This window comes from Schistocerca nitens, chromosome 11 (assembly GCF_023898315.1).
Source record: "Schistocerca nitens isolate TAMUIC-IGC-003100 chromosome 11, iqSchNite1.1, whole genome shotgun sequence".
NCBI classification, from domain to species: domain Eukaryota; kingdom Metazoa; phylum Arthropoda; class Insecta; order Orthoptera; family Acrididae; genus Schistocerca; species Schistocerca nitens.
This window is the reverse complement of record NC_064624.1, coordinates 158,260,867-158,278,552: the sequence shown is the minus strand read 5'-3', so window position 1 is coordinate 158,278,552 and position 17,686 is coordinate 158,260,867. Positions and strand designations below refer to the sequence as shown.

At 43.3% G+C, this 17,686-nt stretch overlaps 1 protein-coding gene across 1 annotated transcript in view; it reads left to right on the top strand.

Annotated features, from left to right (window-relative positions):
* Positions 1-17,686, top strand: part of LOC126213281 (neprilysin-2-like) — a 408,856-nt gene that overhangs the window by 51,631 nt on the left and 339,539 nt on the right.

Here is a 17,686-nt window from a genome sequence, read left to right as displayed (position 1 = left end):
TCTGTTGTTGCTCGGCGCGTTGTATAAATTACGTTCCAATCTTCTGGACCGAAAAACCTGTTCCGGAACGCGGTACAAATAAATGGTACGCTGATAAATTGTGATAACGAGGGGAAAGGGCCACGTGTTCGGTAATTTTTTATCGTTTCGAGCATGGAGGAGAGCACGATGGCCGACAGCGTGAAGGAAAGTGTTATAAGGTGAGTATTCTTTTGCGTCTTATGGTTCTCTTTCTCCCACTGTCAGCTGTTTCTTCGTTCCTTTTTTGTAACTATTTTTTACTGAACAGAAAAGTTACACAAATGTGCTTGCACAAATGATGCAGGCCAAACATTTTCCTCGACACCACTGAACCGTGCAAAAATGGCGAAACAGTTGTATTTGCTTCCATTTTCATACCATGGTGATAGACGCGCGATGCGCAACTTACTAGTGGCGTAGACAGATGCGTTTGCAAAATTTTACTCGTATTTTTTTTGTCTATATCGCACTGTGTCTTTGATGTACAGCACAAAACTGTGAACTGTGTGTGACAACCTGTGATCTAAGCAAAAGATTACGCAATAAAATGCTTTTAAAAGTGATAACAGACTGTCTATTGACCACATGTCTTCAGCTGATGTGCATGGAAAATCTACATTCGCTCGTACGTGTTTGCAATGAAAATGATTTAATCAACAAGTGAACGAATTCTTAGGCACAATAACCTTTCCTGAATAGATACTGTACGGTAATTTTCAAGGACTTTATTGAGTGACATCGCATTTACTTGAATAGCTCATAAATGTCTTAAGTGCAAACTCTACATTCGTTTGTGTTTTTAATGAAACTGGTTAAATCGCGATATGAAAGCTTATTTTTAATGCTAAATAAGCATCTGTAAAGAGTTATAGGGATTTTCTAGGAATTTAGAAGGTAATGTTTAATTTATGTATAAACTTTACAAATTTAGTCAATTGATAGATGTGAAAAATATGCATTTGTTCCTACGTGTTCGTGCTTTAGTCGAAGATTGAACCTTCGCTTCTAATCTTTGAAAATCATAGCTGTGAACTTCACGAACTGTCATATTCAGATAGGGTAACTGTTCAGGCAATTGTTGCATTAAGCAGGATATCAAGGGTCCGAGGCCCAGGTAGGAACAAATTTTCACTAGCTGGCATATATTCTGTTGAATTAATGTTGTGTTATTCGTTGTCACTGATTAATCTGTGGAGTTTGCATGAAATGGAGCAGGCGATAAGTTCCACCAGATTTCTACATCTACATCTACATACATACCGGTACTCTGCAATCCACCGTACGGTGCGTGGCGGAGGGTACCTCGTACCACATCTAGCATCTTCTCTCCCTGTTCCACTCCCAAACAGAACAAGGGAAAAATGACTGGCTATATGCCTCTGTACGAGTCCTAATCTCTGTTATCTTATCTTTGTGGTCTTTCCGCGAAATATAAGTTGGCGGCAGTAAAATTGTACTGCAGTCAGCCTCAAATGCTGGTTCTCTAAATTTCCTCAGTACCGGTTCACGAAAAAAACCCCTCCTTTCCTCCAGAGACTCCCACCCGAGTTCCTGAAGCGTTTCCGTAACACTTGCGTGATGATCAAACCCACCAGTAACAAACCTAGCAGCTCGCCTCTGAATTGCTTCTATGTCCTCCCTCAATCCGACCTGATAGGGATCCCAAACGCTCGAGCAGTACTCAAGAATAGGTCGTATTAGTGTTTTGTAAGCGGTCTCCTTTACAGATGAACCACATCTTCCCAAAATTCTACCAATGAACTGCCTTCACCACAACTGCCATTACATGCTTGTCCCACTTCATATCGCTCTGCAATGTTACGCCCAAATATTTAATCGACGTGACTGTGTCAAGCGCTCCACTACTAATGGAGTATTCAAACTTTACGGGATTCTTTTTCCTATTCATCTGCATTAATTTACATTTACCTATATTTAGAGTTAGCTGCCATTCTTTACACCAGTCATAAATCCTGTCCAAGTCATCTCGTATCCTCCTACAGTCACTCAACGACGACACCTTCCCGTACACCACAGCATCATCAACAAACAGCCGCACATTGCTATCCACCCGATCCAAAAGATCATTTATGTAGATTTCTGCACAGAAGACCGTATATTAATTTTTTCTGTATTATTTATTACAATGGAGTTTCATGTCCGAAACGTGTAATGTGATACAACACTTTCTTGAAGCACGTCAACGTAACATGTCATTACTGAGCTAGGATATTAGGAGCCTCTCAGCGTCAAGTTGTGCTTAATTTTAGAGTTCTTTCTGCCAATCACTGATGTCGTCATGGAAAATATAACTGTCACGTTTACTCAGAAGGCATTGTTTCTATAAGTACATATACGTGCTCTCGAACAAACTGTGGAGTACATGGCAGAGGGTACTTAGGTCTGTACTATAAAGAGTTTCTTCCCCTATAAAGGGTATTTCAGTAGTCCTACTGACTTTCATCAAGTGCATCGCTCTGAAAAGTTAATTGCATGAACTAGATTTGAAAAAAGTAAAAACAAAATGTTATCTCAGATCCAGAAGGCCAAAGATATTTTTTTTTAAAATTCGTGAGAAAAATTTTATCAATTTCTTTTCTAACGATTAATTTCGTAATATAAAAATAAAAATTGAGATAGTTAGCTAAAAATCCTCCCAACGAAAGTGCAAGTTTTTCTAATTCATATTTTGATCCTTACAATTAATGAAATCGTAAAAATTATTTACTAGTTTGCGAGCACGACTCTTTGCGACGATAATATGCCTAAAACCGTTACTGTAGGGCTGTTCATTGATATCTAGCCAATTATCGAAACCGCCAGTTTTTGAGAAAATCATTATACCTCGAAAAATAAATAATACTAAATTAGCCAAATAAGCGGCGCGCTGCACTTACAGTAAGTACCAAGTATGGCAACGCGATTGTTAACAAGTTATAGAGAACCCGATTTTTAACAATTTTTCTTCTGTATATCTGGAAACGTAAGAAAGCACTCGATACTTAAAAAAAAGTAATCGATATATCTTTTTAAACCCTACAACTTTATCGTTTCACACTTTTCGAGCGTAGCTATAGTTCTTTACTTATGTAAGAAAAATTGTTTTCGTAATTTTGCGAATTTTTTTGCCCATGTTCGCCATCTTGGGTCGAGGTTCATGAAAAAGAATTGTTGTTTAAAATTGAATTCCCTATACGCTCACGTTTTTTTTTTCTTTTTTGTTTTCAAGCAATAATATTTGCAGATTTAACATTAAACTGTCACTACTATGGCACCGAAACGTACGCTGTTGAATATCTCTGTATTCTTGACTCAATGGTTCTTGGAACTTTTTAGGCAGAATGTCGTGGGATAATTCGCATCCACCTTACAGCATCTGCCTATTATGATTTTTCCACTATTTCTGTGGCTGTTGCAGTAGTTCTGAGGCGCTGTCCCATGAGTCAAAGCAAACAAACCTGTGACCTTTCGTGTCGTCCCTTTTTGTATATGTCCGGTATCCTCTACTACTCCAGCACTACCATGCACTTCATAGGTGACCAGACGGAAAGCATAAAATGCACTCGTTCTCACCTGACATAGACTTCTCATTACAAACAAGACTTTTGAAAATTTCTAACTTAAACATGCAGTAATTTTTCTGAGCCAGCCACGTGTGATGCAAAAGCGTATAGCAGGGATTTCATCGTACTGTTGAATACTGAATACTCCGTTCATCATAAGAATAAACCTGATGTAAACAAACACAACCGCGATGACTGGTCAGAAGCCGTAGCACACGTACACTGGTGTTGTTACGCTCTTGAGAGTAGGTCCTACTTATATACCGGTATCAGATAAATTATTACTAAGTTACGTTAAATGAAACTTTTAAGATATTCAAATCTATTAACAGCCATCAACGTTTTTCTTAACCACGCTTTAGTTACGTAGTTTTTACTTCAAAAATCGTGTACAGTCACAACCTGCAGCATTGTGCTCTGATTGTCGCGGTGTTAATGCGCAGTACAAAAACTGCTGGGCTGCTTCCTGTTCCGTAGTGAAACACTCGTGTGGTATATGGTTAAAAAGTGCTGAGAAATAGGCTGTTCTTAATGTTTTTCACAAATTTATGGAGATAATCGGGTTTGTTGACCCAGACCTGCATGTAATACAGTTGATAAAAATGCCCATTACTTGCGCGTAGCGCAGTCGGTAGTTAAATGTGAAACGTCTCCTTAGAAAAATTTGTGAATTACTGTGCTGGTAAACCCCTTGCGTTATTTGATTTTAAAACAGCTGAGCAAAACTGAACGTACTCATACATTTCTCTCTTTACTTATTCTGAGCATCACTAAACTGACACGCAATATTTTTAGTGCAACGCAATCTGACTTTTAATAATCCCTACAAAAGAATGGCCCTGACTACCAATAACCTATACCTTTCATGAATCGCATTCAGGAGGACGACGGTTCAATCCCACGTCCGGCCATCCTGATTTAGGATTTCCGTGATTTCCCTAAATCGCTCCAGGCAAATGCCAGGATGGTTCCTTTGAAAGGGCACGGCCGACTTCCTTCCCCGTCCTTCCCTAATCCGATGAGACCGAAGACCTCGCTGTCTGGTCTCCAACCAACCATGAATCAGTTACCTCACAAAAATCTTCATTACTCGAACTACTGCAATACAGCGAGCGCCAATACTGCCAGCTAAATAAAAGATTCTAACTACTGATAGGCATAGTTAGCAAATGAAAGATTTTGATAAAGAACAAACAATGTATTTACTTTAATAGTGTTCAAAAAATGGTTCAAATGGCTCTGAGCATTATGGGACTTAACATCTGTGGTCATCAGTCCCCTAGAACGTAGAACTACTTAAACCTAACTAACCTAAGGACATCACACACATCCATGCCCGAGGCAGGATTCGAACCTGCGACCGTAGCAGTCGCGCGGTTCCGGACTGAGCACCTAGAACCGCTAAACCACCGCAGCTGGCTAATAGTGTTCAAAAGTCATTATATATATATATATATATATATATATATATATATATATATATATATATCAGTCCATGATATCCAGTATTACAAATTTCCTCTCTCTAATGGACACACGTCCAGATCGTCCGCTCTTAAAATTCTGCCATCTCTCTCCCCACATCCACCACTGCTGGCGGCTCACCTCCAACTGCGCAACGCTACGCGCTGTTCACATCCAGCTGCCCAACACTACAATAACAAACAACAATGCAAACCAGCCACAGACTGCACACAGCACAGCCAGTGATTTCCATACAGAGCCCTACGTGGCGTTACCAATATAAAAACCTAAACAGCCTACTTACAAATGTAATGTTAACTTAATGCAGTTACAGGCTCGTTGGTTCTGATCTCACCAGTATCAGTTTTTCTCGTTCAATTTGAAATACCTACATATCGTAATTATAAAACTCATCATAATTTTGCTTTACGAATAATGCACGTCTTCTTGTTTCTAATTACGTATTGGACGCGAAATTCCTGTTTCAAATACAAATTCTTAGTTATCGATGTTTTATGAAAGACTGTTCATAAAAGCTGTTTAAATTAAGAAAACACAATCATTTAATTTTTAACCTAAAAGTGAAAAACCAAACCCTCTTTAATTGTTGCAGCGATCAACTCCGAAATGTATTGTGCTACCCTCAACAAACCGAAAAAAAAAGACTTCTGCATGTTCGTCGCCACAAAAATACAAACGAACTTTTCTTTCTCCGGGACAACGCAAGGCCTCACACGCGTCTGTGCACCTGAGACGAGCTCACAAAACTTCACTGGACTGTTCTTTCTCATCTCCACAATACAGCCCGGATATCGCACCTTCCGATTTCTATCCGACGCAATGAAATTTTGGGACAGCCCTTTCCAGGATGAGTGGGACAACATATTACTTTCCTACACATACATCTTTCGTATTGATCACGAGGAAAAAAATCGAGGAATTGTAGTTAATGCGGAGTGTTACACGCAATATACAGAAGAATGGGAAAGAAAATTGAGCATGTGCTACATGACGATCAGTTGGCCTTTTGAAAAGGTAAAGGCACGAGAGAGGAAATTCTGACATTGCGGTTGATAATGGAAGCAAGACTAAAGAAAAATCGAGACTTGTTCACAGGATTTGTCAACTTGGAAAAGGAGTTCGATAATGTTAAATGGTGCAAGATGTTCGAAATTCTGAGAAAGACAGGGGTAAGCTATAGGGAGAGACGGGTATATACAATATGTTCAAGAGCGAAGAGGGAATAATGAAAGTGGACGACCAAGATAGAACTGCTCGGGTTAAAAAGGGTGTAAGACAGTGATGTACTCATTCGCCCCTACTGTTCAATCTGTACATTGAAGAAGCAATGATGGAAATAATAGAAAGGTTCAGGAGTGGAATTAAAATTCAAGGTGAAAGGATATCAATGACACAATTCGCTGATGACATTGCCATCCTAAGTTAAAGTGAAGAAGAATTACATCATCTGCTGAATGGAATTAACAATCGAATGCGTACAGAATATGGATTGAGAGGAAATCGAAGAAAGACGAAAGTAATGAGAAGTAGCAGAAATGAGAACAGCGAGAAACTTAACATCACGATTGATGGTCTCGAGGTAGTTGAAGTTAAGGAACTTTGCTTCCTAGACAGTAAAATAGCTAATGACAGACGGAATAAGGAGGACACCTTGAGCATACTAGCAATGGCGAAAAGGGCATTGCAGGAGTCTACTAGTATCAAACATAGGCCTTAACAGGAGGAAGAAGTTTCTGAGAATGTACTTCTGGAGTACAGCATTGTATGGTAGTGAAACATGGACTGTGGAGAAACCGGAACAGGAGAGAATTGGAGCATTTGAGAAGTGGTGTTCCAGACGAATGTTGAAAATTAGGTGGACTGATAAGGTAAGGAATGAGGAGGTACTACACGGAGTCGGAGAGGAAAGGAATATGTGGAAAACACTGTCAAGGAGAAAGGACAGGACGATAGGATATCTTTTAAGATGTGAGAGAACGACTTGCATGGTACTAGAGGGAGCTGTAGAGGGCAAAAACTGTAGAGGAAGGCAGAGATTGGAATACATCCAGCAAATAATAGAGGACGTACGTTGCAAGTGCTACTCTGAGATGTAGAGATTAGCATAGGAGAGGAATTTGTGGCGGGTCGCATCAAACCAGTTAGAAGACTGAGGACATCCCCCCCCCAAAAAAAAAAGAGGTTCACCGACAATCATTCTTCCCACGCACTATAGCGAGTGGATGGAATAGGGTTGGAGGGATGAGGTAGTGGTACTGAAAGTACCCTCCACCCCACATCATGAGGTGGCTTGCGGAGTATGGCGTAGATGTAGATGAAGGACGCACTCCCCCGAAGCAGTCCATGGATGATAGGCAGGTTACTGATGCGGCAAGACGTCGGTTCCGCGTCGACCGGTGGAGTGAGATGAAGAGCTTAGTGCAGATGAAACTCAGAGGGAGACAATAACGGGCTGTATTGTGGCCAACCAAACATTTCCAATCGAAAACGATGCAGGAGCATCTTCATTGCCCCTGCAGAATGCGGATGAGAATTGTTTTGAAGAAGAAACCGCACGACAGTTATGTAATGCTGGCTGCATAGCTTCAGGCGAAATTTCTCACCAGGCCCTCGTACTTGGCGGGAGACACTTGTTCTAGGTATCTTTATGTGCTCCCTGTGTGCTCACAACTAAAAAGAACAACATAATGCGATCGACGGGCATACTAGAGGCACTGCCCAACACACCTGTGCAAAAATTCATCGGATGTTCACTGTGGTTTTCATTCCGCGACTGATCGTTCCTTACTTTCCGAATAACCCTTGTATTTAACGCCCTCGTATATTAAACTGCATAGAAGTGAAACTTGGGAAAATTTTTCCAACCTACAGCATTCTCCTACCGCTTACTGGGCGCTATGGTTAACACACTGGATTCACATTCGGGAGGACGTCGGTTAAAACCCACACACATGCAGCCAGATCACCGATTATTCTGTGTTTCCTTCCATCCGCAGTGCTGCTCCGTGTCAGGAACGACAACATTTTCGTCCTGGACCCTTACAAAGTGTGTTTATTGTGAACTGACGCACTTCATACTGAGCTGCAGCAGGAGAATGACACAACAATCCGAAATCTCGATCGTGAATAACATACATTTAATGGTAGTACAGTGTTGTCTTTCCTAAATCCAGAGTTAAGTTTTCTGTCAGCTAGATTCACTAATGAAGTCTTTTCGGTTTTTCATTCTATATGTTGACCTCATTTTCGTTCACGATATTTCGGTAACCGATCAATTCCTCCTCTTCAGGAGCTGCAGATTCTGTTGTTATAAACCGTAACGGAGTCTGTTGCACCTTGGAACACTTCCCAGACAACCACCTGCAGCTAGTTTAATATATTTCGCAATCCATTTTGAAATGATAGTATTCACTTTATTCTTTTTAATTTTACTAGTGTTGGACTCGAGAAAATAGCTGTGACCACTTTATTTAATGTGTTATATTATTAATGTAACCGCACAGCGATAATCACTATCTGAAATCAAATTAAGAATAATCAGTAAAAATCAAATTAAGGAGCAGATTTATGAAACGCCGCTTGCAAGTCAAAAATATTTTGAGATACACTACTGGCCATTAAAATTGCAACACCACGAGGATGACGTGCTACAGACGCGAAATTTAACCGACAGGAAGAAGATACTTTGATATGCAAATAATTAGGTTTTCAGAGCATTCACACAAGGTTGGCGCCGGTGGTGACACATACAATGTGCTGACATGAGGAAAGTTTCCAACCGATTTCTCATACACAAACAGCAGTTGACCAGTGGTGCCTGGTGAAACGTTGTTGTGATGCCTCGTGTAAGGAGGAGAAATCCGTACCATCACGTTTCCGACTTTGATAAAGGTCGGATTGTAGCCTATCGCGATTGCGGTTTACCGCATCGCGACATTGATGCTCGTGTTGGTCGAGATCCGATGACTGTTAGCAGAATTGGTTGGTTCAGGAGGGTAATACGGAACGCCGTGCTGGATCCCAACGGCCTCGTATCATTAGCAGTTGAGATGACAGGCATCTTATCCGCATGGCTTTAACGGATCGTGCAGCCACGTCTCGATCCCTGAGTCAACAGATGGGGATGTTTGCAAGACAAGACCCATCTGCACGACCAATTCGGCGAGGTTTGCAGCAGCTCGGACTATCAGCTCGGAGACCGTGGCTGCGGTTACCCTTGACGCTGCATCACAGACAGGAGCGCCTGCGATGCTGTACTCGACGACGAACCTGGGTGCATGAATGGCAAAACATCATTTTTTCGGATGAATCCAGGTTCGGTTACAGCATCACGATGGTCGCATCCGTGTTTGGCGACATCGCGGTGAACGCACATTGGAAGTGTGTATTCGTCATCGCTATACTGGCGTATCACCTGGCGTGAAGGTATGGGGTGCCATTGGTTACACGTCTCGGTCACCTCTCGTTCGCATTGACGGTACTTTGAACAGTGGACGTTACATTTCAGATGTGTTACGACCCGTGGCTCTACCCTTCATTCGATCGCTGCGAAACCATACATTTCAGCATGATAATGCACGACCGCATGTTGCAGGTCCTATACGGGCCTTTCTGGATACAAAAAATATTCGACTGCTGCCCTGGCCAGCACATTCTCCAGATCTCTCACCAACTGAAAACGTCTGGTCAATGGTTGCTGAGCAACTGGTTCGTCAGAATACGCCAGTCACTACTCTTGATGAACTGTGGTATTGTGTTGAAACTGAATGGGCAGCTGTATCTGTACATGCCATACAAACCGTGTTTGACTCAATGCCCAGGCGTATCGAGGCCGTTATTACGGCCAGAGGTGGTTGTTCTGGGTATTGATTTCTCAGGATCTATGCTCCCAAATTGCGTGAAAATGTAATCATGTGTCAGTTCTAGTATAATAGATTTGTCCAATGATTACCTGTTTATGATCTGCATTTCTTCTTGGTGTAGCAATTTTAATGGCCAGTAGTGTAGATGCTCTCGGTAACCAACACAAATTTCCATTTTCAAGGCAGACAAATTTTTTAACCCATTAAAGGAACTCAGTTTATGAAACGTCCCCTTAGAACAATTTATATACGACTGTGCTTAAACTGACACACAATATTTTTAGCGCAACGTAATCTGACTTTCAAAAATCCCTACAAAAGAATGGCCCTGACTAGCATTAACCTATACCTTTCACAAATCACTTACCTCACAAAAATCTTCATTACTCGAACTACTGCAATACAGCGAGCGCCACTACTGCCAGCTAAATAAAAGATTCAAACTACGGAAGGCACTAACTACTGATAGGAATAGTTAGCAAATGAAAGATTTTAATAGAAAACAAACAATGTATTTACCTTAATAGTCATAATATATATAGCAGTTCATGACATCCAGTCTTACAAATTTCAAAACTCCGCCATTTCTCTCCCCACATCCACCACTGCTGGCGGCTCACCTCTAACTGCGCAACGCTACGCGCTGTTCACATCCAGCTGCCGCTGCCCAACACTACAATGGCAGACAACAATGCAAACTAGCCACAGACTGCACACAGCACAGCCAGTGATTTTCATACAGAGCGCTACGTAACGTTGCCAATAAGAAAACATAAATAGCCTACTTACAAGTTCGTGTGCAAATATAACATTTGCGACGGTAAAAGACATTTTTTCCCAAGGTACTAAATGGTGCACGAGCATAGAAGTACACTGAGGCGACTAGAGTCACGGAATGCCCCTTAGTATCACTTCGGACCTGTTCCCCAGCATAGTGCAGCAGCTGGATGTAACGTGGACTCAACAGGTCTCTGGAAGTCCCCTGAGAAAGTACTGAGTCATGCTGCCCCTCTAGCCGTTCACAATTCTGAAAGTGTTGCCGGTGTAGGATTTTATGCACTAGCATATCTCTCCATTATGTCGCATAAATTTCCGACGGGATTAATGCCGGGCAATCTGGGTGTCCAAGCCATTCGAGCGAACTGTCAGAATGTTCTGCAAAGCAATCGCGGACGATTGTGGCCCAGTGAAGTGGCACATTGTCAGCCATAAAAAATCCCATCGTTGTCTGGAAATAACGAACTGTGGATGACAGAAAACTGTCTCCAAGGAGCCGAGCATAACCATTTCCAATCGATGACCCACCCAGTTGGAGCAGAGGACCCGATCCATACTATGTAAACGCAGCCCACACCGTTACAGAGGCACAACTAGCCTCCACAGTGTTAACTTGGCAAATTGCGTCCATGTGGTCTGCACCACACTCGAACCCTTCTATCAGCTCTTACCAACTGAACTCTGGACTCACCTGACCAGGCCACGGTTTCCCAGTCCTCTAGGGTCCAACCGCTCCGGTCACTCGCCCAGGAGAGGCGCTGCATGCAGTGGCGTGCTGTCAGCAACGGCGCTCGCGTCGGTCGTCTGCTGCCGCAGTCCATTGACGCCGAATTTCGGCGCTCTGTCCTAACGTTCGTCGTGCGTCCCACATGGACTTCTGCGGTTATTTCACGCGGTGTTGCTTGTCTGTCAGCAATGACAACTCTCTGCAAAATGCCGCTGCTCTCGGTCGTTAAGTGAAGGCCGCCGGCCTCTGCGTTGCCCGTAGTGAGGAGCACTGACTGAAGTTCGATTTTCTCAGCACAGTCTTGACGATGTGGATCGCGGAATATTGAATTCTCTAACCACTTCCGAAATTATCCCATGTGTGCGAGGTGTGGCTAGAAAAAAACCGGACTAGCACTGGTGAAACAATAAAACGAATGCAATAAGGCTGAAAGTCGCGTGGCCTGTCACGTGACTCTCGCTCCGCCTACTGCTCGAGTTTCATCTGCCTCCTGCACTCAGTCTGCCCGTGGCGTCTGTTTTAAGTAGTTGACGTTTTGTCTGTGCGTCGGAAAATGTTGAGTGTACAGAAATAACAGCGTGTTAACATCAAATTTTGTTTCAAACTAGGAAAATCTGCAAGTGAAACGTTTGTAATGTTACAACAAGTGTACGGCGATGATTGTTTATCGCGAACACAAGTGTTTGAGTGGTTTAAACGATTTAAGGATGGCCGCGAAGACACCAGTGATGACACTCGCACTGGCAGACCATTGTCAGCAAAAACTGATGCAAACATTGAAAAAATCGGTAAACTTGTTCGACAAGATCGCCGTTTAACAATCAGAGCAGTGTCTGAGTTAACAGGAGTTGACAAGGAAAGTGTTAGGCAGATTCTTCAGGAAAGTTTCAACATGAACAAAGTGTGTTCAAAAATGGTTCCAAAGTGTCTCACAATTGAACAGAAGGAACGCCGAAGAATGATTTGTTCTGACATCCTGGAAAACATTGAAAGTGATCCCACCTTCTTACAAAATCTTATTACCTGCGATGAATCGTGGTTTTTTACTTAAGATCCCGAAACTAAACGCCAATCGATGCGTTGGAAAACTCCTGGTTCTCCACGACAAAAAAAGCACGAATGTCAAAATCGAAATTCGAGGCAATGATGATTGTTTTTTTTTTTGACATCAAAGGGATTGTGCACATTGATTGGGTACCAGAGGGACAAACAGTGAATCAGCATTACTACATTAGCGTCCTGGCTACCCTACGTGAGCGAGTACGGAGAAAACGGAACGATTTGTGGAGAAAAAAGTCATGGATCGTTCACCAAGAGAATACCCCAGCTCACAGTGCGTTGTCAGTGAAGACGTTTTTGGCAAAACACAACATTCCCATCTTAGATCGTCCACCCTACTCACCTGATTTGGCCCCCTGTGACTTTTTTCTTTTCCCTAAAGTCAAGTCAGCTTTGAAAGGAACTAGATTTGAGACTGTTGAAGCAGTAAAAGAAAAAGCGACGGAAGTAATGTATGGACTTACCGAAAATGATCTGCAGCATTGCTATGAACAGTGGAAACTTCGTATGGAGCGGTGTAGAGACCGAGGAGGAGAGTACATTGAAGGAGATAACATGAAATTGTAAATAATTGTAAATAAATGTTTTTCCCAGCATCAGTCCGGTTTTTTTCTAGCCGCAGCTCGTATAGCATATTACTCGCCATAAAGTTCCGTAACGGAAGAATTATCAATACATTCCAAAAACCTGTGATGTATAATACAGCAATTAAATGTGTAGAATGCGATGTACACTACTTACAAACGCTGAACAAAACACAACCTCGTGGCTGACAACAGCAAAAAGTATTGTAAATAGCAGATACTGTTTTGTGGGAGTTTCTACTGTGTGTTGCTTCGCCTAATTACAAAATCAGTCATTAGGCTGGAACAGAGACAAGAAAACATCAACTGTTGATATGTTCCAGGTCCAGCAATCTCCCCAACTCGCTGCATGGACTGCAGTCGCTCTGTGAAGACTGGCTATTGCCTTCATTTAAACTGGTTCACCCCGTTTGTGCACTGGGATTACTATTTTACAACGCGGCATTTCCTTTTCCTTCGGGTGACGGTCGCTTTTTCCGAATTATTGGCGCTTCTTTGTCGTCATCTGGTGTGCCAGGTTTTCGCTGCTGCCAGATGATGTATGGCGGGCGCACTGCCTGTATAGAAAGGCCTCGGGCCACTTAGAGCGGTTGGTGTCTCAATTGAGCTGACCGTTGCGGCGCGCTGCTTTAGACGCACTTCATTTTCCCCTGGCGCTTCGTGGAGGTGGCAGGCTGGAAAAGTTCTCAGAACGCTGATGATTCGACGAAACCCTTTATTCTCGCTCTGCTGGACATTTTTCGTACGCGTCTTGTATGCGGTTGCCCTTGAGCGACTGATGGGACGGACCGTCTAAGGCAGCGGTGTCCAACCCGCAGCCCGCGGAACTGTCTCATATGAAAGAAAACTTTTTATTTCGCATGAAACCCCCAAAAGAGCATTTCATCAAGCGTCTTCCGTATCATACCTAGTTACACTACTGGCCATTAAAATTGCTACACCGAGACGAAAATCAGATGATAAATGGGTATTCATTGGAGAAATACAGGGTGATTGAAAAAGAATACCACAACTTTAAAAATGTGTATTTAATGAAAGAAACATAATAATAACCTTCTGTTATACATCATTACAAAGAGTATTTAAAAAGGTTTTTTTTCACTCAAAAACAAGTTCAGAGATGTTCAATATGGCCCCCTCCAGACACACGAGCAATATCAACCCGATACTCCAACTCGTTCCACACTCTCTGTAGCATATCAGGCGTAACAGTTTGGATAGCTGCTGTTATTTCTCGTTTCAAATCATCAATGGTGGCTGGGAGAGGTGGCCGAAACACCATATCCTTAACATACCCCCATAAGAAAAAATCGCAGGGGGTAAGATCAGGGCTTCTTGGAGGCCAGTGATGAAGTGCTCTGTCACAGGCTGCCTGGCGGCCGATCAGTCGCCTCGGGTAGTTGACGTTCAGGTTTCATAACTAACCTTTTTCGTAGGACTCTCCATACAGTTGATTGTGGAATTTGCAGCTCTCTGCTAGCTCTGCGAGTCGATTTTCCTGGGCTGCGAACAAATGCTTGCTGGATGCGTGCTACATTTTCCTCACTCGTTCTCGACCGTCCAGAACTTTTCCCTTTGCACAAACACCCATTCTCTGTAAACTGTTTATACCAACGTTTAATACACCACCTATCAGGAGGTTTAACACCATACTTCGTTCGAAATGCACGCCGAACAACTGTCGTCGATTCACTTCTGCCGTACTCAATAACACAAAAAGCTTTCTGTTGAGCGGTCGCCATCTTAGCATCAACTGACCCTGACGCCTAGTCAACAGCGCCTCAAGCGAACAAATGTACAACTAAATGAAACTTTATAGCTCCCTTAATTCGCTGACAGATAGTGCTTAGCTCTGCCTTTTGTCGTTGCAGAGTTTTAAATTCCTAAAGTTGTGGTATTCTTTTTGAATCACCCTGTATATTATACTAGAACTGACATGTGATTATATTTTCACGCAATTTTGGTGCATAGATCCTGAGAAATCAGTACCCAGAACAATCACTTCTGGCCGTAATAGCGGCCTTGATACGCCTGGGCATTGAGTCAAACACAGCTTGGATGGCGTGTACAGCCGGCCGGTGTGGCCGTGCGGTTCTAGGCGCTTCAGTCTGGAACCGCGTGACTGCTACGGTCGCAGGTTCGAATCCTGGCTCGGACATGGATGTGTATGATGTCCTTAGGTTAGTTAGGTTTAAGTAGTTCTCAGAAGTTGTCCCATAGTGCTCAGAGCCATTTGAACCATACGCCTGGGAATTGAGTCAAACAGAGCTTGGATGGCGTGTACAGGTACAGCTGCCCATAGAGCTTCAACACGATACAAAGTTCATCAAGAGTAGCGACTGGCGTATTGTGATAAGACAGTTGCTCGGCCACCATTGACCAGACTTTTTCAGTTGGTGAGAGATCTGGAGAATGTGCTGGCTAGGGCAGTAGTAGAACATTTTCTGTATCCAGAAAGGCCCGTACAGGACCTGCAACATGCGGTCGTGCATTATCCTGCTTAAGTGCAGGGTTTCACAGGGATCGAATGGAGGGTAGAGCCACGGAACGTCCACTGTTCAAAACGCCGTCAGTGCGAACAAGAAGTGACCGAGACGTGTAACCCATGGCACCCCAGACCATCATGCTGGGTGATACGCCAGTATGGCGATGACGAATACACGCTTCCAATGTGCGTTCACCGCGATGTCGCCAAACACGGATGCGACCATCGTGATGCTGTAAACAGAAGATGGATTCATCTGGAAAAGTGACGTTTTGCTATTCGTGCACCCAGCTTCGTCATTGAGTACAACATGGCAGGCGCTCCTGTCTGTGATTCAGCGTCAAGGGTAACCGTAGCCACGGTCTCGGAGCTGATAGTCCGTGCTGCTGCAAACGTCGTCAAACTCTTCGTTCAGATGGTTGTTGTCTTGCAAACGTCGCCATCTGTTGATCGAGACGTGGCTGCACGATCCGTTACAGCCGTGCGGATGAGATGCCTGTCATCTCGACTGTTAGTGATACGAGGCCGCTGTGATCCAGCACGGCGTTCCGTATTACCCTCCTAAACCCACCGATTCCATATTCTGCTAACAGTCATCGGATCTCGACCAACACGAGCAGCAATGTCGCGATGCGGTAAACCGCAATCGCGATAGGCTACAATCCGACCTTTATCAAAGTACTCATTTCCCCTCCTTACACGAGGTATCACAACAACGTTTCACCAGGCAACGCCGGTCAACTGCTGTTTGTGTGTGAGAAATCGGTTGGAAACTTTCCTAAAGTCAGCACGTTGTAGGTGTCGCCACCGGCACCAACCTTGTGTGAATGCTCTGAGAAGCTTATCATTTGCATATGACAGCATCTTCTTCCTGTCGGTTAAATTTCGCGTCTACAGCACGTCATCTTCGTGGTGTAGCAATTTTAATGGCCAGCAGTGTACAACAGGAATAGTTCACTGCATAGATTGAATTATTGCTAGGTTTTCGTCTATGTATCTCTTTGAAAACAACCACTGCGTTGGATTTATTTTGCAAAGCCCGCGCGTCATCTTGAAGGAAATGAAGTTCGTCTTGGCGATATGCAACCAACAATCAGCGCAACTGGACACGTTAGTTGCGGTGTGCGAGTGAGACGAGAGCCAGACGTAGTGACGGCACGTTCCGTATTTCGTATCACTGCAAACTGACAACAGTATCGGCCGTAAAGTTACGGCCCTTCACGTGCACACGTGGTGCAGATTCGATCCCGATAGGTCTGTCATCACTTCACAATTAATCTCTGATGCATATCGTTAATTTTAGTAGACGTGCTTGTATTTTATGTATTTAATTATTCCTTTCAGATTACGCTGATACAATAGCTCCCTAGTTAGCAATCATATAGAACCGTTCGCTCACCGATAGATCTGTTCCTACAGATTGGAAAATTGCGCAGGTCGCCCCAGTGTTTAAGAAGGGTAGTAGGAGTAATCCATCGAACTACAGACCTATATCATTGACGTCGGTTTGCAGTACGGTTTTGGAGCATATACTGTATTCAAACATTATGAATCACCTCGAAGGGAACGATCTATTGATACGTAATCAGCGCGGTTTCAGAAAACATCGTTCTTGTGCAACGCAGCTAGCTCTTTATTCGCACGAAGTAATGGTCGCTATCGACAGGGGATCTCAAGTTGATTCCGTATTTCTAGATTTCCGGAAAGCTTTTGACACCGTTCCTCACAAGCGACTTCTAATCAAGCTGCGGGCCTATGGGGTATCGTCTCAGTTGTGCGACTGGATTCGTGATTTCCTGTCACGAAGGTCGCAGTTCGTAGTAACAGACTGCAAATCATCGAGTAAAACTGAAGTGATATCAGGTGTTCCCCAGGGAAGCGTCCTGGACCTCTGCTGTTCCCGATCTGTATAAATGACCTGGGTGACAATCTGAGCAGTTCTCTTAGGTTGTTCGCAGATGATGCTGTAATTTACCGTCTAGTAAGGTCATCCGAAGACCAGTATCAGTTGCAAAGCGATTTAGAAAAGATTGCTGTATGGTGTGGCAGGTGGCAGTTGACGCTAAATAACGAAAAGTGTGAGGTGATCCACATGAGTTCCAAGAGAAATCCATACATCAAAT